Source organism: Dermacentor silvarum, chromosome 7 (genome assembly GCF_013339745.2).
Source record: "Dermacentor silvarum isolate Dsil-2018 chromosome 7, BIME_Dsil_1.4, whole genome shotgun sequence".
In the NCBI taxonomy this organism is placed as follows: domain Eukaryota; kingdom Metazoa; phylum Arthropoda; class Arachnida; order Ixodida; family Ixodidae; genus Dermacentor; species Dermacentor silvarum.
This window is the reverse complement of record NC_051160.1, coordinates 11,514,019-11,520,018: the sequence shown is the minus strand read 5'-3', so window position 1 is coordinate 11,520,018 and position 6,000 is coordinate 11,514,019. Positions and strand designations below refer to the sequence as shown.

Genomic DNA, 6,000 nt, shown 5'->3' with positions numbered 1-6,000 from the left:
AATCAGACCTATGTCTTAATTGTGTGGGAGCTAGGGTTAGGAAAAAGGCTTGCCTTGAAACCCTGCTGGCTCCGAAATTGCTCATGGCTGTTTTTGAGTCCCTGACAATTACGAAGGAATTTGGAATTGCAAAAGCCAGGGCTATGGCCGCTTCAAATACAAGCCGAGATGGCGGCGCTCGGCTACCATTGGTCTTGGCAGCAACTGCGGACTCACTGGAGAAACCTGAAGTCCAGGTATTATAAAGTATGTTACTAATTTTATTAACGCGATATCGTGCCGTTGTCAGATGGGAAGGGGACTTGGTACCCGTAGGTACCGCGCCCCAGAGCGTACATGTACTCATCAACACAGCATCATTCGGTACATTGACCCCGCCCCCCCCCCCCCCCCCCCCCCTACCCGGGCTGACTGGGTGGGGGGCTTTGGTTTGGGCCAACGGTCCTTCCCGGACAAGGGGGCCGCTGTGGAGCGGCGCACACCGTGCTATTTCACGCTTCACACAAACAGCCATGTCGGTCGTCAGGGACACGAGCCCATCAGATCCCTGGATTACCTCGACGGAAAAGGTGTCAAGGCAAACAACCATGGAGACAACAGAAGCCGTCCGCGGCGCAGCGCACTCTGTTGCGCCAGCACCGGTTCCAACTCTGTGTTCCACTGAGGCGAACGGAAACACGTGGATCGACTGGTGCAAGCTGTCCAGTCGAGTGACCTTAGAAGCATGCATCATAACTTAATGGAAAGCTTTCCACCTGACTCATCAAAAATCACAGCAGGGCGAGCCCACACTTCGAGAAACTTCTTCTCGCCTAGGTGATGCCGCTCCCGGGTGAGATGGAACCAGACTTCCTTCCGTGCTTTTCCAAGCACTTCGTGAAGACCCGGCGCCCCTCCCCCGAAAACCGCATCACAGCGTGCTAACCAAACTTGGTATGAGCACTCGACAAGAAGAAGCACGACACGGGCCCCGTGTCGCAGAAAATCCGGCGTCGGCAACCGGCGTGTGATCCCGGGTGGAGGAGAAAATCGTCCAACCACATCGACCACGGAGGCCCTCCACGTGGTGCAAGGTTTTGGTGAATAAAAATTGAATTTGTCACACTGAAATCCGTCAGAAAAATTGTAAAGTACGACTTTACCATTAGGCATCAGATTCGCCGTCGGATTGTTTACCAATCGGCGTCGGATTGCAATTTAAATGTTCGAGAAAACCTAATTCTGCTACGAGGAAACTCAAACACAAACCCCTTTTCCAGCATTTCTACCAGACCTGCGCGCATCAGGGCACGGCCGCTGGATAAAAAGGCTGGATCGGGGCACGGCCGCTGGATAAAAAGGCTGGATCGGGGCAGTAGCAAACAATTAATAAAATAATAAGAAAAGGTGCTAGGGCCTTCACATTTTAATATACTGAAAAACGTCTTTCCAGCAATGCATAAAAAAAGTTTAAAAGTGAAGCCGACTTTAAGGGGATCGGTGTAAGCTTGGTCTTTGTAAGCTGGCTTTCCCACGTTCAGTGTTGCAGTGAATGAAGCCTACTTGCCGTATGCGAACGATGTGATGCGAACGGGTCCCGATAACGCTATCACTTTCTACTCTTAAAGACGAAGCTTAAACGTCCTCCAATTTTTTTCTTACCCTTCTCGGCCTGTGGCATAGTGTTCGTTGCTTAGAACACATTTCTCTTTCTTTTGACGTGCCCCAGGAGCTGCTAGAGCAAAGCAAGAGCAGCGCGGGAAAATCCACTTGGCAGTGCTTTTCTGAAATTAATTCTTTACTAGCACACCGTCCTATGAGCCAAGTGCTGCATTACGGGATCGACAGCAACGAGCCGGACCAAAATGAGGACTCCTGAGCCGGCAAGCGAATTCAACGTAACACTCGCATACTTTTCGGACAGCACGAAAGCGACGACGTATGCGTGTACAAAGCGTGTAAAGCTTCGCATGAACGTTATGCGAAGCTTTAGGTTTTCTCGGCTCAACCACATCAAGGTCGCCTCCCTCATAGGTGAATCATATTAAGTGTGTTTCATTGAGTGCTAGAAACAGCTGATGCTCTCTGATGTTCGTTCAAGAAATTGCTCACGGGCACTGTAGCACTCTAGTCACTTTCTTTGTTTTTTATGTGGGTCGCACTTAATACAGTGTCTACATTATTTGTGTATGGTCTTCACAGTTAAGGCAATCTGTGGTGCTGTCTCACTCATATTTTGTTTTGCTGGACCCATACAATTTTTTTTGCGCGCTTTATCTCAGGTAAGGAAGCTGTGGTGTCTAGCCATTGGTTATTTTTTTTGCTCTGGGTTGGGGAAGGCTGGGGAAGAGAGAACATAACCAACTTGTTAGCAACAGTTAAATAAGACAGAACACACCAATGAGTGTAAAAGTTTACTTATTTTGCTGCTTTTCGCTTCCGCGTGTGGGCAAACACGAAACCATCGCACGTGGAAGCTGCGTCGATTCAGCGTCTGTTCCCAGCAACCAAAAGCACTGTCAAACGCTGCCGGACTACTTGGCGCGGTAACACATGTGCAACATCCACGCGCCCGTAGCTTTCCCTTCATTGCCACTTGAAGTTGTCCGCGAGTATAGTTAATGCGTGGTGCACCTCGGCTTTTGTGATCGGTGTTGTAAGGTCCGGATTAGATATGCCGATGTAGTGGGGAGTGGAGAAATGGAGTTCGGGGTGTTTTTCTCGAAGCTCGGCAAACAGTTCCTTTAAGTTGTCTCTCTGAGCATGTAAGAGTTTGCTTATGTGGTGGTTGTGATGTGTGTGTGAGGTGGTGGGATCTATGAGGTGTTGTAATAGTTGCCAAGTCCGCTTACTGCCAAGCTGACCATGCATGCTGTCACATATTTGGCCCCACTGTTGGTTAGTCAGCTGGATGCAGTGTTGTACATGTTCCTCAAAAACAGGAACAAAAGCTCGTTCCTTGTTCCTTCCCCATATTGAAACGAATTCCCATTACAAGTTCCTTTAATGAGAAAGGAATGCGTTACAGTTACACTTCGAACATTGGAACGTGTCATTACATTAACGTTACATTAAATTTTTTAAAATTAAAATATAGTGTCAGATAATCCTGAGGCGAAGAAATTTAAAACTAACATCGAACTACACATATTATACGAATTTGAACATCGCCGACAGCGATCCAAACAAACGCTCCTAGACGAATTTGTTCAGGGAGCACCGCACATACTCCAGGCATGTCGAACTGCAACTTTGGTGCTCGTCTATTACAAGTGCAACACATATGGCACCTGCCACTTCGGTCTTCAAATGCGCAGTCAGGATACTGTGCTTCAGATGTGCAAATAGAAAGTTACTCACATGCACCAATATAATTAAATTTCTTGCACAAGAAACCGCATCGAAAGGAACAATACATAGGCGTTTAAAGAATGCTGATTCAATATTGCAGTTTGAGCGGAAGAAAAATGTCCACTATACATATTCGCAACTTAGTAAAGTCCATTGTTTGAACTCAGCAAGAGTTGCATCTCGATGTTGGTGTCCGACAGACGAACCCGCTTCTTCGTCAGCACTTCGTTGGCAATGCTGAAGAGCGGTTCCACCGAAGCGCTGAGGGCACTGCCGTGCTGTACTTGAGGAAAAGTTGGTTCAATATCTCGAAGTTCTTGCATCTGTGGCAGCGAGTAGTCAACTGGGGATCTATTCTGAAACGTTCCACTTCGGCGATATTTCGCTTTCAGGTGCACGCTGATTGGCTGTTTTAGCAAAATTGGATGAGCTGATTGGCTGGTAGAGCCCAACGTCATTCAATTTTGCTCAACCAGCCAATCCGTAAGTGCCTGAAAGCAAAAAGCGAAATATCGCCGAAGTGGAACGTTTCAGAATACGGCCCCTGGTACCAGCAGGTACCGCGACAGCTCATCTTGTTCCTCGGCTGGAAGGGTTTGGTGCCCGAACGAGAAGAAATCTTCGGGCGCGGACGAGGTGAAAACATCTGCGCTGGCTGGTTTTGCCACCGCAGCCAACTCTGTCTTTATGTTTATGGTCTACAGGAGGGAGCGTCACATGACAATCTTGAAGCCTAGTCATAAACAAATATAGCGGAGAACTCACAAAAAAAATGCACTATAGTCACATGACAAGCAAGCGGTATTTCTTTGCGCCTCACGGCGGTCGCCCATCCGCCCTGCATGATGTGCTGCATACGTGCGTGCGTCTGTTCAATGCCGTGGAACGTTTACGGAAGGAACGCCGTTCCCTCCGCTGTTACTTCGTAAACCTAACGAGTTACCGTTACAGTTCCACCGACCCTTAATGGAATTTTGGTGCTCCTCCGTTCCTCTCAAAAGGAACTAGTTCCAGGAACGCCATTCTGTACAACGCTGGCTGGATGGCATACCTTTGAATTTGGAGATCGAGCTGAGCAATTCTAAGTCTCAACCTTTGATTGTGGCGGTGCTTGTTCCGCGTTTCAGGAGAGATGCCTTGGCTTCCCACATGTATAGGAGCCAGGCATCGACTGTGGGGAGCAGTGTGTCGAGAGGGGAGGTTGTGGTGTGTGCCTGTGTATCGGCTTGGAGTTGTTGGACCCATTCCTTAATGTCGGCCATGTCGGCAGGGGCAGACACTTGCCTTGCAGCAGTAGCGTACCCAGGATCTCTGCCAGGGGGGGGTTGACAGTTTGCCAATACCATCTAAATAGCACTAATTTCAATTTCTTCACGGGAAATTGTCAAAAAATACGCTTTTTGTGAGTGTGCAGACAATTGCGCGTCTTACATCTTAGTTGCAGTACTCAAATGCGCAAGGAAAGAAAAGGGGTTAAACAAAAGAGGGGGGTTAAGTCGGCTTCAGGGGGGGTTACAACCCGCGAAACCCCCCCCCGTCGGTGCGCCACTGCCTTGCAGTGCGGAACTGGTCCCATTTAGTGAGGTTGAGGTGCTTTGGTGCGAGGGGTTTGTGGCGGAAGCGTAAGGTGGTTTGGATGATGTAATGATTGCTGCTGAGGTTGATTTGTATGCTAGTCCAGTTGGCGTGCTGGATTGTGTGTGCGAGTGTTAGGTCGGGGGAAGTGTCCCTGGAAACGCTGTTACCAAATCGTGTGGGTATGTCAGTGTCGTTACGGAGTGTAAGGCGGTGGTTTTGTATGTGTGCCCAGAGGGCTCTGCCCTTGGGTGTACTGCTGGAGTGACCCCATAATTGGTTAGGAGCATGAAAGTATTTCACCCTGTATATCCAGTGGTGAAAATAACAAATGATGATGATGATGATGAAAGTCTCCTAGAATTAGGAGGGGGTGTTTATCAGCAGCAGAGAGGGCATGAGCGAATAGTGTGTCAAATTTATGATGTTTGTCTTTAGGGCGACTGTAAACGTTCAGAAGGTATAATGCCGGAGTGCGAATTTTGCGAGGAAGAATTTCGATAAAGTCGTGCTCTATGTCACTGTCCTCAAATTGAGAGTGGGCGGTGGTTAGGTGTTGAACTATGAGTACGGCTGTATTAGGTTTGGTGTTGCGTTTGACTTGCATGATATTGTAACTAGGGAATTGCACGGTTCCGTGGGTTTCCTGTAAGGCGATGATGGCAGGCGGGTTGTTGCAGCTGGAAATGTACTGCTGAATACTGGCTTTCTTATGGCCAAACCCCCTGCAATTCCATTTCCAGACAACGTGTTCGGAGCTGGCAAGACTACTCACCATTGCTAGGGAGGCTGGGTGGGGAGTTAGTTGGGGATGGCTTGGGTAAGAATGGCTAGTTGTGCCGTGATGGGCTCAAGAAAGCACTCGAGTTTGTCATTAAGGGCGACTAATTGCTCGGTGCACCTTTGTTAGAAGGTCATAAAGTCTTGTTGTATTTGGTGGGCTTTAGTTTCAAGAGTAGTAATTCTATCATTAACTCCAAGGAGGGTATCATCTAGACGATCTTCCATGCGTGGCGTATCGGGGTTTTTGCGGTTGTTCGGGAGGTGAGGGTAGCGTAGGTGGCGGAGATTGAGGAGCAACATCCATGGGAGAGG

At 48.5% G+C, this 6,000-nt stretch overlaps 1 protein-coding gene across 3 annotated transcripts in view; it reads right to left on the bottom strand.

The window, feature by feature from the left end:
- LOC119457557 (retinol dehydrogenase 13) overlaps positions 1-6,000 on the bottom strand; it is a 143,153-nt gene that overhangs the window by 5,785 nt on the left and 131,368 nt on the right. The window lies entirely within an intron of this gene.